Genomic DNA, 16,475 nt, shown 5'->3' with positions numbered 1-16,475 from the left:
AGAAAAAGTTCGACCCTCGCCGCGGGAAAAAATATAATTTCGACTGTTCACCTCGATTGAATCATTGGGGCCCACAACTCCTTCTTCGAAAACCTGTTTAAAATCCTAAACAGTACCCGGTAGATTATTTAATTCCAACGCGATTAAAGGCGAATGTAAACCGTAGACATAACGCTCTCTCCTACGACAAATCGCACATCGAATTACAACAATAGCGGCACATCGACGCTGCCATCGAACGAGCACTTCAACAGCGTCGTGTTGCAGCTCGTTCGACAACCTCGCACAATTTTACAATTATCGTTCCAACCGATGTATCGAGAATAATTATGCAAACGGTTGCACGAAAAACCGTTACGTCTACGGCTCCTGGAAGGATCGTTACTTTTTTTCCTCGTTCGACGTAATCGAGGAAGCTTCACGGACGTCATAGGCCCCCGAGATTCGTCGAATTGGTATTCACGTATCGGGCGGGGTTTGCCTCGGTATTCAGACACTGTTTCTTAATTGTACGAAGTGTTCGTGCACGTCCGAGTAGCCTTCGTGGCTGCAAGTCGACACGCATACCTATTGCACGCCGTCTTGAATTATTTAGGCCCGGGCCTCTCTTTGACTCTTTCTCAAGTTCAACCGGTCCATCTTCGCGCGGATGACGCTCGCGGGGAAGGCCGTTAACACGTTCAATGCGCCGGGTTTTCTTCGAAGAATTTCGTACTCGAGGGTCAGTGTTACACTGTGACTGAAATTTCTTTAATATTTTCGAAGTATTCTCTCATTGACGAAAGTTCGATGTCAGGAGATTCTACGGTTAGATCCAACTTGGAGTAATTAGTAATTGACAAAACTACCTTTTCGATTCTTCGTGTCACAGGGCAAGTTCCCGCAAAAAGTAAATAAATTGAAATTAACACAGGGATCTCTAATAGTCCACCAATAAAAAATCAAACTCAAGGGAATAATATTGGAAAGTTTCGCCTTCCGCGGCAATTTTGCGCGCTTCGATTTCGATTATCCGTGGATCGAGGCAAACCCGTTCGATTGAGCGTGAATTATATTCGCGGCCTATCGAGGTCGAACGTAACAGGTGTATTCCGATCGGCGATCCTATCGATCGCGTTCGGAGGCCCGTGCCGTATCACTTGTCGCGTCTCTCGAGCTCGCGATTCGAGCGGCCCTTACACATACTTCCGGTGAGTGAACACTTTTCTCAGATCAGAATATCCCGCGGCGAGGCACATATAATCACAGTCCATAATATCCACGGGGCTATCGTCGACGACGGGCGACGAGGCTCGAAGCGAGCACAGTGCAACAGAATCACTGATCTTGATCACTTGGTATCACCAGATCGAGGAGAAGCGGCGCGTGCTCGCGTGAACGCACAGCGTCACTGTTTTTCCACCCTTATCGCAGGCTTCACAATAGTCCTCGCACTGTTCGAGATGAGACTTACCTATCCAGAGCGGTCGTCGACTACGGACGACCAAGACGATCCTGTCCAGCGACGCGTTCTCCCAGGTGTGTCGCTGTCCCGACTCGTGAACGAGAGGAACGCGTGGGCGGCGCAGCTCAACCAGGTCGACGGAAAAACCTTTGCACTGATGTGTGTCCCGACGGATAAACGTCCCTCGACGGGTTTCGCGACTGATCTATGACCCGTCTGCGCGCGATAAAAACGCGGGGGAGGATCGGGTACGTCGCGAGGACTAGGGGCACACCGAATGATATCTCGCCGCTCGTCACCTCGCACCCTCGAGTGGCGATGCGAGCTCGGAGCGTGTTCTTTCTTTCTCTCGTTCCCCAGTCCCTCTCGTCTCTTCAGTCCCCTCAAAATCACCGCGACACCGCACCGAACAGAAGTGAACTACTCGTGCGCCGCCGGTTCACGGTACCTTAAATACCTTGGCAGCCGCGCCGCCGCCACCGCCGCCGCCGCCGCCGCAGCACGCCACCGCCACCACCGCTGTGCGTCGTGCGGCCCCCTACCTCAAACTCGCCCCACGCCGCGCGCGCCGATTGGCGAGGGAGAGGAGCCCGATGTGTGCCCGCCGGCTACACCGGAGCATCCTCTCTTCTCCCGTCCCGTTCCTTTCCTCCTTTCTCCTATCTCTCTTTCTCTCTCTCTCTCACCTTTCTCCCCTCCAGCCCCCTCCCGCCCTTCTAACCTCTCCTCTCCTCTTTGTTGATCCTTCCCGGCGTTTGTGCGGTTCTCTCCTCGCCCCGTCTTTCATTTTCGCCTCCCTTTTCTCTCTCAACCACCCAGTCGACTCTACCTCCGAGGACACAGGATCCTAGCGCGCGACGATTTCCATTTTCGAAACAGGAACGATCGTTCTTGGATCAAAATCGAGATCCGAGTCCATCTTTCGAGCGAATTGGATTTCGAGGTCCCGAGGATCCGGAGATCCTTAGAAATGCGTGTAGGAAACAGTTGGAAACTAGTGTGGAATGTACACGTATACATTCTCCAAGGATTTGCAACTCATGTTCATAACGTCTAATAAGAAGAGAGAATCATCCAAGATTTAGCTAAAGCTAGATCGCTTCACGAATCGAGGATCCATTTCATTACCTAGAAAAATCGATTCGTGTCGGAATAGGACTTGTAAAGAAAGATTCGGTGAATCGAAAATCGCCCGAAATAGATAGATTTTCTAGAAAATTGAGGATCCTTAGATCGCTCCAATCAGATCCAATCGGAGTCGATCAATCCGAGTCCGTTTCCCTTTCGAATCTCGGATGCCTGCGACGATCCTAAGCTGAACGTCGTCGTGGATCCTGGAGGGTCGCTTCCAGAAGACGAGGAAGAGTTAACGTATAGCCGACACAAGCGCGGTGCGCAATCGCGGCTGCGCAGAGGCGCAGGAGCCCGCGGACTATGCCTCGAGTCAGGCATTCGCGCTTCGCACGTCGTTGCGAGCGCATCTTGCCTTGGATGGAGTTCTTTTCTCTTGGTCTTCAAGTTCATCGATCGAAAGTATACTTCGACAAGTAGAATAAGAGCCGGACACATTCGTCGGCCTGTCCATTCAGATTTTACCGTTTCCACCTCGTGAATATACCGACTATCGCTCGAACATTCGAGGTATCCTAATCCAAAGTTTAACGTTCGGTGTATTAAAGCTGAGAAATCGAGGAATCGAGCGAATTCTAGTTTCAAGTTTTAGTTTCTAAGCTTCGAGCTTCGACGGACTCGACATCAAAGGGGAGAGAGCCGCGTCGCGATAGATCGTCGATCGTATGATTCATGGACCGCGTATCCGGCACGTAAGGACGATGTCGAAATTATGTTAAGGTCTATCCGGCAATTCGTTTCGAGATATTTGTCAGGGGAGGGGGCAAAGATTGGTAAATGCCGTTGGAAATTCAAACCGCTGACTCACGATCGGTCAGCATCATGGGACACGCGATCCCATGATTCTCGAGACGAATCGCCACGCGTATGGCTGCCTGCGCATTCTTAGAAAATCTGTATTCCGAGATATCCACGAAGTTAGGAACTTGGTCCTTCGAAGAATCGATCTCTGTCGCAGGCGTATCTGGTAGGTCTTAGAAATAAATTCTATACTACAGGTTCAATTTACTCATGCATGGAGGATCATCCTCGTTTCGCTTGTACTACTATTATCGAGGCGCCCTGTATACGAGTTGAGTAATTAGCGGCTGGAACTTGGAAGAAAAGGAACCGTAACGGAACTGATGTACGTGTGTGAGAGTTGAAAGCACAAAGAAGGGAAAACATTAATATGGAAAGAGTAGAACCTGTTCAGATCTACAAAATAAACGATATAAATGTAAATTTCGTTCAGGATTATTTTGCAAGAGCAACGCGTAACTTTCATGAGAGGAGTGCCTCGTTTCTGCTGAATTTTGTCTGCTTCTTGTTCTACTCATGAAATATAGAACAAAACGAAGACCAATGTCTACACATTCACATAGAATTCTTTAAAAAATTGAACGATGCTAATACTTGATTAATGCTTCGAAGTTCGGTGACCGAGCTAGCGAACATAGTTAAAAAATTACTAAGTCCAGCATACTGGATAATAGGAGAAAATAAGGAATCTACTTCCATAGATCCTCAGGAAGCCACTCGACACCTCCGAGTCTCGCCTTCTCGATTCCACGGTTCGCACCCACGTCCAGAAAGAACGCTGCGTGCTCGTCTTCTGATATATTCGCGGCGCGAGGAGGTTCATCCCGTGAGTCGAGAAGGGAACGTAAAGCAAGTCGACGGCCACGGAGCGCGTCGAGAGATATTCGAGACGCGGCGTTTCCACCTGGGTTCACCTTGAGTTCGCGTTGGTTCGGCCGATAGATGGCGGGGAATTCGGTTCAGCGAACCGCGGACGACGTAACTCTTACCTGGCGCGCTCGCCTTCGCGCCTGTGCAGCAGCGGATCGGTGCCATTGACACTGACATAATAACGCCCCGACCGTGGCAGTGAAATCGTCGCGTAAGGACTCGATCATGCTATCGACTTTCTCTTGCACGAGAGTTTGGTCGGGGCGGTAAAAGCCGCGGGATCGACGCGCGTACACTCGCTAGAACGACTGTAGTGACTCTCGTAAACGGTAGAGACGATACCCTCGTAAATCGGCATTTCGAAACCGTGTCTGGAATTTTCATACCTGTGAAAAGCTTTCAGAGGAGGCAACTACTTATCGAGTTAGTTACCTTGGTTATTCTAAGAACCTCGGTTGTTGCAAGAACATTTACCCCCCATTTTCTGCAGTAACCGAGGTTCCGTTCGAATATCTTTATTTTGCGGGAAAAGATCAGAGATCGGTGGCAGGCGAGGAAAACAGGGATGAACGGGAAAGTGAAATTGAGAAAGAGAGGAGAACAGCGTCCGACGGACTCTCGGTGAACTTGACCCGAATTCACTGCAGGCTGGGAGAAAGAATCGTCGTCGTGGACTCACCGTGGAACGGAGAAAGGAGAAAGAGCGGGATGGAGGAAATTACTTTCGATTTCGAGCTCTTGGGATCGGTTACACTTTCTCTCCCTCGCGTCTGCCACGCTCGAGGTCGTCGTCACCGCTTCCTTCTTCCTCTTTCACGGCCAGTCTGTTACGTGACTCTTCCGCAGGTCAAGGTCGGGCCTTCGATGACCCCGACCTTGAGGCAAGTTCACGATCGATCGGTTTCACGGGTGACTTTCAACTGGATCGCGCGGAATCGCCTTTCCTCTCGCGGGAAGCTCAAGTTGGATGGACGTTGGACTCAGGGGCAAGGGCTATCGATGGTAGGATTACTCGATTTATTTCAGAGCTCCTGCCCCATTGAATTCTTTTTTTGAAAAAAGAAAATTGTCTCTATGATATACAGTCAATCCCATAAGTACCTTTATGTTTATCGAAGAAACTTTACACATCTATATACTGCTAATGAAAAATTTATTCGGAGACATTAAACCTATAATTTAGGTTCGACTGCTTATGAATATGACTGTATGCATTCTCATGTATTAATAAATTTTTAAGTAACCATGAAAATCATTTGGGATGAGATCTCATTCAGTGACTCCAGTCGCGGCTATCCCTTGACGGAATCTTTCGCGAAGCCGTGACGCAACGCGACTCGCGTAACGCTTTAACCGAATCGCGTGGGCGGTGTATTAAGCAACCGTAAATGTAACTTAAACAAATGCAAGCGTGGCACTCGAGCACACCACTTTTCGCGCCAAGTGCACAGACATTGGCGCGATCAGCCGTGTCGACGACCGGCCTTGCGACGTTTCCTGCGCCTCTCGACTGCATTCCTCCGCAACGAAACATCGTTTACAGTTACTCGATACGATATCGATCATACTTCTTCTCGACGCCGATCGACGATCACCGGAAGATCATTTCCATGCCTAGTCGGAGCCAGAGATGGACGACATTGTATTGGAGTAATAGATAAAAAAGGGAATCAACAGTAATTTAATTGAAATATCAAAAGCTATGTATACAGTTATTCTCATAAGTATTCGTATCGTCGATATCTATTGAAGAAATTTTCTTGTTTCTTCGATCTTCCTCCTCGCACCTACGCAACACGCGAACCAAAGTTTCTCAATCAGTACGCTGATTAAATCAATAACTTCCTTAAATTCTGAGAACATTCTCACTTGTTGGAAAGCAATTACGTTCAACATCGTGATCTAATAACGACCGTTAATAACTATGATCAACCATCACCGTAAACTGCGATATTTAAATGGAGAAACAATAGGCGGGTGGGTTCCCATCGTGATGAATAGGAAGCAATTGTACAAGGATTTTCCGTGGAATACATCCAGAAACTATTTTATAACGTTAACAGAGGGCAATTTCTGACGCACTTATATATTCTGTATATATTTTTTTAATAGACTCGAGGAATAATTCATGATCTCCATTAGACATCTTTGAACAAAGTTCAATGGCACTGAGACGCAACGAATAAAAACAATTTGGTTCGCAATTAAAATTGTCACCGCGACAGGGCAATTATAAAGATATCCAGCGAAATTAATAAAAGCCCGCGAAGGGACATGATCCAATCAGACTTAAAAAAAAAAAGAGAATCCAACGAAACGCGAGACCCGCGATTAATGCCGATTTCATGGAATTACATTTGCCAAATGGAATATTTGAAAGGAGACGTCCTGCGAGCGTGTGTTAAGAGCATTCTGCTTACACAGAGAGCTCCGGATGCTTGGGCTTTAAAAGCATCATCGTCCCATGCTCTCCGGCCAGCCCTAGCAACGCTATTGATTTCCTTCGTCCCCCTTGCGAGAACTATCTCGCAGAATTTACCCTCTTTCGTGGAAAAGCGTCCTGAAAGTCCATGAAACTCCGCCACGTCAGGGGACAAGACATTTGCCGCGTCTCTCGAGCCGCGCGAGCGGGAGGAACCTGACGGGGACTGGGGTGGAGAGAAAAAACAGAAAGCGAAATAGAAATATGCTCGGAGATAGCACGATGCAAAACGGTTGCCCAGTTGTCTCCGACAAATCGAATTAAAATAGAAATTAGAAGTCGGTGAATCGAGAGTCGTCTTGCCGGACGAGTCTTTGTCTCGCGAGAATTTCGTGTCGATCGTCATTTTGTTGTGGAGAGCAAAGGTCTTCATTTAAATTTCAGGAGAAAGGGCGGAAATAGGTGTCCAGGGTTGCGGTGCGAGTCAGGCTCCGATCCGTCGTAAATTATCAAAAATGTTCACTGTTCTATCGTCGGCGGGACTTCGAGTCCAGACTGCGTTCCCTTTCGTTCACCCTCGCGTACATGACACACGAGCCACCCCTCGAATCGACGGCTCAGCTTGAGATTAAAGTCGTTTTTCATTTCGAGGGTGTTGTTTTGGCTGGTGACACTTCAGAAATGAGGGATGTCATCGAGGGAAAAAAAAAATAGGAAAAGTCGAGGGGCGATTTTCCAATTACGGTGGCAATTAAGACGCGGAATTGGGCCTGGCGAATTGCCATTAATCATGCGCTTTTTTTATTTCTTTGTTTTGACATGGATAATCGAGTTCCAAGCGCGTTGCTCGAAACAATCAGTAGCAAATGCTAATTCTCGATCCGAGGAAGGTTTCTGGATGATGTAAGAGAATGGACCCTGTATTAACTCTGACGTTAAGTCGTCTCTGAGATGGTCATAACAGTTAGGACCATCCATCAAGAGTAGCCTCTCGGTCTGTCACGATATGATTATTATTTCTCAATTATTTTTGTCTCATTGTTAACAGCACACGTGTTATTACATGTGTGACAGCGTGTTATTATGAACCGTTATATTATATATTCCTTTGTAGGCAATGAATGAACCCGTGTGCGTAATGGTCAGGTTTAAAAACAGCATTTCAGCTACACTTCGTCTCCTTCCCGCTCTAAACTACTCGTGTCTCTTTTTTTTTGCGCGCTCATCGTCTGTTATTTTGCAAAGCAAAATCGTGAATAATAATGGGCTATTACCAGGAAAGCGCAGATAAGAAGTTAATAATAACACCGATAGATTCCTTTCATTGAAAATAAAATTGTCTTAGGTAAATGCTTATTTGTTGGCGGTAATCATTTCTATTCCCAGTCGGTAGGATCCCGTTATTAATAACTGACTGACAATTAGGATGATTGATTGAAAATAAATGAATGTAGTTTCCGATCTGTTCGAATGAATGAGTTATTAATGCAGCTCGTATATTTCTCATTCTAATGAGAGTTCGTTATATTTATTTCACAGCTACTGGCATTTATTTCGATCCCCTTCGGGAAACAATATAATAATCTGTGATGATAACTTCATAAAATATGCTTCATATTCAATGTCTGAATACTACGGGTTACACTCGTACAGAAAATTCCCAAAGCTGCCCGAATTTCCATCAAAACTCTCGTCACGTGAATCCATATTCTCAATTGGATCTCGGTGAGCCCCGTTCCACGCGAAAATCTCGTTTGTACCATCTGTCTGAGGCTGGCCGTCGATAATTCCCAGGAAAATTCGCCGTGTTCGATTGAAAACGCCGGCGTACACGAGCGCGGAAATCAACCGAGCTGATCCCAAGCGCGGACGATGGATTCCATTTAGCTCGCAGCTGTCTCATCAGCTCATTGATCCCGATTAATCCGTGAGCCACCGAATCACAAAGGACAGGAATCCCCTTTGCGGGGGCGGCTGGGACATGTGCGCGGCGAATCTGATGATTCAGCCCGCGGTGTTGTTGTTCCGAGCTCGCGCGAGGATGACAGAACTCCACGATCGAGCACGTGTGGATCTTCAAATATGGTTAATATAGTTTGCGATTTCGAAGGATCTTCGATAATCGTCGAATGGTTAACGGTTTCAGCGAAATTTGATGGGTCGATGGACGTGCTGATAGCGATGGCTTTTAAATTAGACTGTGAGGGATGCTTAAGGGTTAATCGAGAGTACTGTAGAATCCGGATCGTTACATAAGATTATTAACACTAATACTTGTTACTCGATCATTCGCTGCAATTTAGCTGCATTGTTCCCACATGTAACGTGGAAGAGTACTCGTACGAAATTTGGCGTGAATCATCCAAAAGGGTCCGACGAATCGCACGCGACCGTAGTTTCCCCGTGCGCGTAATTCCATCCGGGCAGATGGGCGTCAGATTTTGGGGGCGGCCCAGACACTCGTCACGCGTTAATTGCGCGGTGTACTCATTAATTCCATCGATCGTTGTCTGTCTGTGCCGTGGCTCGTTGGTCATCGAGCTGGAACCCAGCTCCGTTGACGCGAATCGCTTTCATCGCTTCGCGTTTCGCTCGCAAAGGCGGTTTCCCGCGGCTCGGTTCGCTCGATTTGCGCGGGGGGATGTCGAAACGTATCGAAAAATGAAATTTGGGGAGAGGACTTCGTCTAATGATTGATTATAAATATGTATGTAAATAGACTTCACGCATTTATATATTTATAATAAAAAATTTATTTGGAAACGTCAAACCTATTGATTAATTTAGTCAAATGTCTCGAATAGTCTTAAAAGGTTCGAATATTTATAGGATTGACTGTAGGTCCGTTCTTCGGGTCTACTTTGTTTAATAAAACGCCGAAGAAAGCCAGCATTTTGCTTGTCAACGCCTTCGGGCGTACGAGGCACGAAGCCCGCTCGTAAATTACCGCGAACGATCGTCGCGGTTGTCCTGAATGGGGTACGTTTGGAATTAGGTGTGTTTACCTGGACTCGAGGTTGAGTTTAGGTGCCTCGGCGTAACTATTTCATTTGGACGTTTACGAGGGAATTACTCCCCCTCCCCCTCCCCCCTCCACCTCTCCCCACCCCTCCCACCGACCCGGGACTCCTGGTAATTTCGCGTCATTTTACAATCTTGCCATAACAGAGGGGCACCATGAGAATTGTGTAGCGGTTGCCGATCATTGCATGATTTATCGTGCCGCGGAACGGTTCGCCTCCTTCGACGTTCCCCGGTTATCGGTTCCAGCTTGTTACTGCCCGTGTCTCTCGAGCAACAACCTCAAGGTAAAGGGAACTGATCTATGGATACTTCACAGAATAGGGTGGAATAATCCAATGGAAGATATTTAGAAGATTTCGTGAAGTGAATTTATACGCGTGGAATACTATTCTTATTCTATGTGGAATGCTATTCCATGCCAATCCCGGGACTGGTCAATTCAGGCCTGCAATTAATTCGAGCACCATCGACCTACATCGTTTTTCAACATTTCCACCTCGCCCACGTCCTTTCCACTCCCTTCGCAGCATCGAGAATCGCGTCGAATCAGTCCGTCAGCTCACGTTTCGCGTATTTCGTACGAAAAGAGACGTCAAGTTCAATCCAGAATGGCCGTGGCTCCCCCGACGTTCCCCTCATTCGTGGAGAAATTGATTCGTCCTTCTGGAGGGTGATTCTGTTTACAGAGGGGCCAAGAACGGACGAGCGATGGAGGGACGAGGGTTGATTACGGAACGCGGTGGAAAGCAGGGCCTTTGACGCTGAGTGGATCCTCGAAGAAGCCTCGATGCGCCCGTGGTTTGTCCACGTGCTCCGGCTCTTGTTTCCCCGATTCCTCTTGCACCCTTCGCGCGAGCCGCACAGGTTGCCGTTTGATTCCAACGCGTTTCCACTCTGTTACCGTTTAAGCTTCTGTGCGTGTCAGTGACGAGGGAAAGCACTCTGCCGCTGCCTCTGTGGCCTGTCTCAAACCGTTTAACAATCCAGGGAAGGTGGTTGCATTGACTCGGTTCTCCTCTTTGCAGGAGTTTACCAGAGGGTGCAGTTTGACCTCAGATCTGACATTGTTCGAATTAACGACTAATGCTAGAAAATGCTGTTAATTGTATAGCCACTGGTAGGGATCTTGCGTTGGGTTTTCCAGTTTGGAAAAATCCGAGGTGCAACGCGGGTATGTATACCTTAGAGCCGCGACATCCCTGTCGTCCTAGGGATCAGTGACTTGTGCCAATAAAGTACTAACTGCTGTTTCGATTTATTCCATCCGACCTCGCAAGATCCCTACCAGCGACTATACCATGAAAACAAGGCATGTTTTTGATCGATGATACTGAAATTGCCTTTATTAAAATTTCATTCACCGTCGAGGGCGTTCACCCCCTTTCGATTTTTTTTTTCTTGTCGGGAAACCTTCACATGGACGAGTTCGTTCTGTTCTGTTTACCAGGGACGAAAATATTCCGGGATGACGGCTATTGATACGGCGCGAGGTATTAAAGTGCGAGGAAGGGAGCGTGGAGTTTCCGCTCGAGTTAGGCCAATGGGCTTGAATATCATCCCCTGTTCCGTCCCTTTTTCATACAGAGTTTATTGTACGCCGCGGTCCGCTAGGGAAGCGAGGAATATTTTGCAGTAATATTTTTGGGGTCGTATTTCACGCAGGGTATGGGTAAAATATTTTGATGAAAACGGCGCTTTGTTTGCTGTTTAGTGCGAGTTATAACTGCGCGCGCTGGTAGGGTGTATTATTTGCCATTGGATCAGCGATCATTCGTCATTCGAATCGCGCTGTACTCTTCGATCTGCCTGTATTCGTTTCCAAAAAATTTCTTTCATTCCCCGTTGAAAGTCGCGTAAATGGCAGGATCCCTGACTTCATCCTTGCAATTCCGGAAATTCGATATCTCGATCGACACGCAACTTCGACGGAGGTTTGAATTCTTGGAAAGGGCCGATCGCCCGTTGAGTGCAAGTAATCGAGTCTCTCTGTTGCACCATGGACAGTCTCCACGGTGCGTTACGGAGTAAATTGTTCATTTTAAAAATCAAGATTCTTTCCCTCGGTCGTACCTGAATCGACAATTTCCTGAGCGATCTTTAGTTTACTCTTTGGATAGCTAGAACGAATTCTGAGCTAAATAAACATCGATCACAAGATAACACCGTGAATTTTCGCCTTCTTTCAGCCATGAGGCCTTTCTAATGAGAAACATTTCCTTCGCGGTACTTAATTATTTCATGAGCTTCCATCTTTGATTACATGGTCACATGTAAAACATCGTCGAAAGATCAATAAACCTGACGATGATAAATATACTAACTAAAGTTACACCTGAGAGACCATCAATTACCACTCTGTACAAACACGAGTTTAAGTCATGCTACAGACGACCTACGAGCGTTTAAATGCTCGAAGACAGCTTCGCCACGCCAACGTAGCACAAAATACTGTTATTATTATACTTACCGCAAGAGGAGGCTGCACTTGGTATTAAACAACTGTCAGTTATTAATACGGGCAATTTTCTTCTGAAAAACAAACGAGAATCGTGGACGGTTAACCGAATGCATTCGCGCGCCGCGCCGGCGCCGCTGCTATCCCAAACGTCGACAAAAACTTGAAAGTGTAAAGTACGATTCCCGACGGGTTTCGCGAAAAGCCTGAAACGAGTCGCTCCGTGCCCCTGTAATTATCCGTTCAAACATCGCCGTGCCACGGAAGTAGAGCAACCTCTGCACTCTGATAAAAAAAGACCTCCAGGGCAAAAAAGGAGATAGATATCCGTGTTGTACCGTTGCTCGAACGAAACTGTTTCACCTACAGTTTCATTCTTTACTGGCGAGACTTCACGCGCCCCAAACAACCGATAGGCGATCGTGCCCGTGTAATTAGCTCCTATTTCTACCTTCGAGCGTCACCTTTTTGTCAAGTTCGTTCAGACCGTTCCCTCATTAATCGAGAGATTGCATTTTGCGTTTCGAGACGCGTGGCGTTCGTGTTTGAACCGCGACAGCGGTACCGTTTGATCGTCGTCGATGAACTGTCCACGTTTCTATGTGGGTTCGTGGGTTCATTTTTTTGGGCCAACACGCTGGACCTGAGAAATATCGCTGGGTCATGAAATAAATCAACCGAAACGAGCGGTGACGAGACTTTAACGCGTGGTCCCGTTCGTCATCCCGCGGTTCGGGGACAATGGGTCTCTAGTTCGTTGGGGAATATCGATTGGGAACTACGGTGCCTTGAACTTGGAGCATGGAGTGACTAGGTAGATTGGATAGTACTGTGGGACCTCTGTTATTCGAAGCAAGAGGAAATTCGTTTGTAATCCTCGCGAGGAAAGTAGCCAAAGAAGTACGAGTCCTATTTGTATACAGAGACAATGTTTTAAGTGTACTTCTTTGAAAAAATAATACATCGTCCTAGGGAACAGTTAACTGTGCCAATAAAGCACTAACTGCTGTTTAGGTTTACGACCTCACAGGATCTTCATCAGCGACTATACTTATGTGAGTCAATAAATATGTATAAAAATTCAAACGTGCTTTTGAATTTTTCTTCAAAATTGGCACGAACTTTCTGGACAAGCCAATATTTTATTACGATAGTACGTCAGTTATTACCGTTTTGTAGCGAAATAACGGTATTCAACGAGTATCTACGATCGATAGAATTTCCTCGTCCACTTTCGTCGTTACCTTTTCCAAAGTAATGATCTCGACTAGTTCCGCTGGTTAACTACTCGATGCCGCGATCGATAATTTCCATTGTCCGAGATTCATTATCGCAAATTGTCGAAGCAATTTAATCGTCAACGATAAAAACCGTCTCCACGGGAGCAGAATACCCCGAGGAGCTTACAGGTGCAAATTGCCACTCCACGATAAATACAATTTGCAAGGTTAATGACCGTTAAACTGCCAGGCTTCGCCTGACAATTATACCGAACAACATAATTCAGCGTTATTATATACGCCTGGCTGAATAGGAATCCCTGCAAAGAAACAAAGCCTTAATTGCCTCCTCGCTTCGCGTCGGGGGCTCTTTGCGGTAGGAATTGAAAATACATCGATCGGCGGAGACGTCTTATTCTTGCCCATAGCGATTACATTAGAAATTGGATTGGAAATTGATGGAAATTGATGGAAATTAGGTCGTAAAACGTGTCGTCGTGCCACAAGCAGTTAAATGAAAAGGTGGATTTATATCGATCATCGACATTCGATATCATCATCAAATTGTCTACCGCGCACTTTAGCACTTCGCGTAATAAGTTTAAAATGTCTTAGAGACGATTTTACGAAGCCCTTCCGACTTGTAATAATATTCAAACATTTTTACTCGAATTTACTTCAGGCTAGATAACAGAGCCAGTTTATATTTCGTTAGATCCTTCGCACAAGAATCTATTTTTACGAATTCAAGTTAAGAGTGTATATTTCATATGTCCTTACGCTTCAGAGATTGCACAGTGTTCTCGTAAAATAAAAGGCTCGAAGAACAATGTAATGCTTTTCATTACAGAGGAATGTGTTTTTTTATTCTGGTACGCATACCGACAAAAAATTATGAACATTAATTTCGTTATTAAGCATGGAACAGGTGCGCTAACGAAGTTTTTTTTTTTTAAATTAAGAGGTGTAGAACAGTATCGTGCTTATCTTGATCTAGCCTGAACTATAAATATGAGACGACGAGGAAGTAAAGAAACTTTTCAAGTGTAAAAAAACGTAACGAAACTAGCAGATCTAATTGAGCGTCATACGACAACCGAGATAGCATCCTGCTTCGCGCAATCGATAATCATAACCGTTTACAGTATCACAATTCCCAGTAGCGGCTATCGTTCTTCGAAGCTGAATGAACAAACTGTTTAGCTGTCTCGCGAAGTGCACTTCTAATCGATTGATTATAAATTGTTAAATTGGTACTTCGCTAAACGATCCATTGTAAGTCAATCAAACCGCGTCGATCGAGTCGCTATCGCGAAATCTTTGAGTTTGAAGGAGTATCGTAATTGCTGTAGCACTTCATAAACGTGAGGGTGGCTATGATTAACGAACTTCTTCTGGATGACAGAAGATATTTGCATAAGATAGCGCTACGAAGAACATTGTGCAACGTTTGGATGAAATTAGAAATACGGAGGTGATAGATTGTTTGTTTGTGTCGGTAGTTTCAAGGGGAAATGAACAGTCTAATAAGGAGTTAAGGAAAAGATGATTACTATAGAAGTAACTTCAACATGGACTCGAAGTATAACCCTTAAATCTACAGCAGAAACGTAAATATTAAAAGATCGATAACACGTCCACTATCCAACTTCTTCAATCTTGACGAGGGGATTTATGCGTCGTCCGCGCGAACGCTCGTTGCATCATCGAGAATAATCATCGTGAATCATGCAGGCGCCAACGCGGCCTTGGCGAGCGGTCATAACACCGATCAAACGATATCGACGAGCGTGGATTTCGTGAAATTGACAGGAAACGTCAGGACATTCATATCTCTTAACCCTCTGCGGTCCTATGTCAGAAATCAGAAAATTTGGACTGGAACGGGTCAATTCACTTCAAATGTCCAAAACATCTCACCTTCAGATTTTCTTTGCAAAATTCTGAGCGATATCTATCGAGGATCGTTAACGAGTGGTCGACTATCCGTTGCGCGGATTCGTCTAGCGAAACGGACGCGGAAAGAAGGAAACCAGGAAAAAAGAATGGATGGAAAGGAGTTCTACCGCGAACTCAAGGCTTGCATTCGATGACTTCCTGTTGTGGTTTCGAATCGCTACTCGCTTCCTCCCCTTCGTCGCGCTCGTCCCCCGGGTTGGTCGATGCTCTGATAAATCAGAAATTCCGTGGGCCGATTTTCCTCGGACGTATCGATCCCGAGGAACGAGTTCAGGGACCCTTGCATCGAGCTGCCATAACGTATACGAGAAACACGATCCTGGTCCAAACGAAATTGCCAGCAGTTTTTCCAGCGTGCGCATCGGGCAAAACACACTATGACCGTATAGGAAAGAAAAGAGAGTTTGGACGCTAAAGGGTCAGAAATGAGTAATGGTACCAGGAACGAGCAAGGGAAAATATTTACTACGAGTGTACAACAGCACGAAACAACCCTGATCGGCCCGTCTCGAAGCGTGTGCGGCCTAGCGGAGCGCGGATGCCCTATGCCCGCGCTTCCAGCCACACGTATTTATGGACGTCTGCGGTTACCTTGCGAGATGGTTGACCGAGAACGGATCACGTTGAGGATCTCGAGAGCTCGCGAAGACACGATCTAAACGAGAATAGCGGCTGGTCTGCAGAACAAGAGCATGGAAGTACAATCTTAGAAATGGCGTGCCTTTATTTTTTATCTTGAAAAGGAAAAGTTCCCGAACAATTTTTTATAGCTCCTGCTCGAATGTTCTGCGAATGGTCTTATTTGTCCACATGAAGAAAGACTAGCTTTAAAATTTCAAAATCATCCCTGCTTTAACTACCCCGGAATGAATTCTCAAAGAAGACTTACGTACCTATCTTTGAACCAGCCGTTTATGACAAACGTACCTAGGCACTCGTGTCTCAGGAAGTGGCTCGCTTCGATTCGTACCCTCCACGTGGATTCCCAGCAACCCGTGCGTAAATTTCACGCGGTTGCAGCGAACGAAACCGCGCCGGGCATAAATTTGTTCAATAGCCTGGAAGTTACTGTTCGGAGACTTGATATCGCGGGACTTAGGATCTTGATGTTGCTCGTTTCTCTGTTTTATCGCGCAGGTGCCGTCCGCT

At 46.3% G+C, this 16,475-nt stretch overlaps 1 protein-coding gene and 1 long non-coding RNA gene across 2 annotated transcripts in view; one reads left to right on the top strand and one right to left on the bottom strand.

Moving 5' to 3' along the window:
* The window catches only part of LOC128881391 (titin-like), a 51,122-nt gene extending 49,249 nt beyond the window's left edge, over positions 1-1,873 (bottom strand). The window contains exon 1 of the mRNA XM_054132402.1: positions 1,454-1,873. The gene's annotated coding sequence lies outside the window, so the exon portion shown is untranslated. The remainder of the gene's footprint in view (positions 1-1,453) is intronic.
* LOC128881392 (uncharacterized) overlaps positions 1-16,475 on the top strand; it is a 77,181-nt gene that overhangs the window by 7,773 nt on the left and 52,933 nt on the right. The window lies entirely within an intron of this gene.

Source organism: Hylaeus volcanicus, chromosome 8 (genome assembly GCF_026283585.1).
Source record: "Hylaeus volcanicus isolate JK05 chromosome 8, UHH_iyHylVolc1.0_haploid, whole genome shotgun sequence".
NCBI lineage: Eukaryota > Metazoa > Arthropoda > Insecta > Hymenoptera > Colletidae > Hylaeus > Hylaeus volcanicus.
Note: the sequence above shows the minus strand (reverse complement) of the source record. Positions and strands in the feature narration are given on the sequence as shown.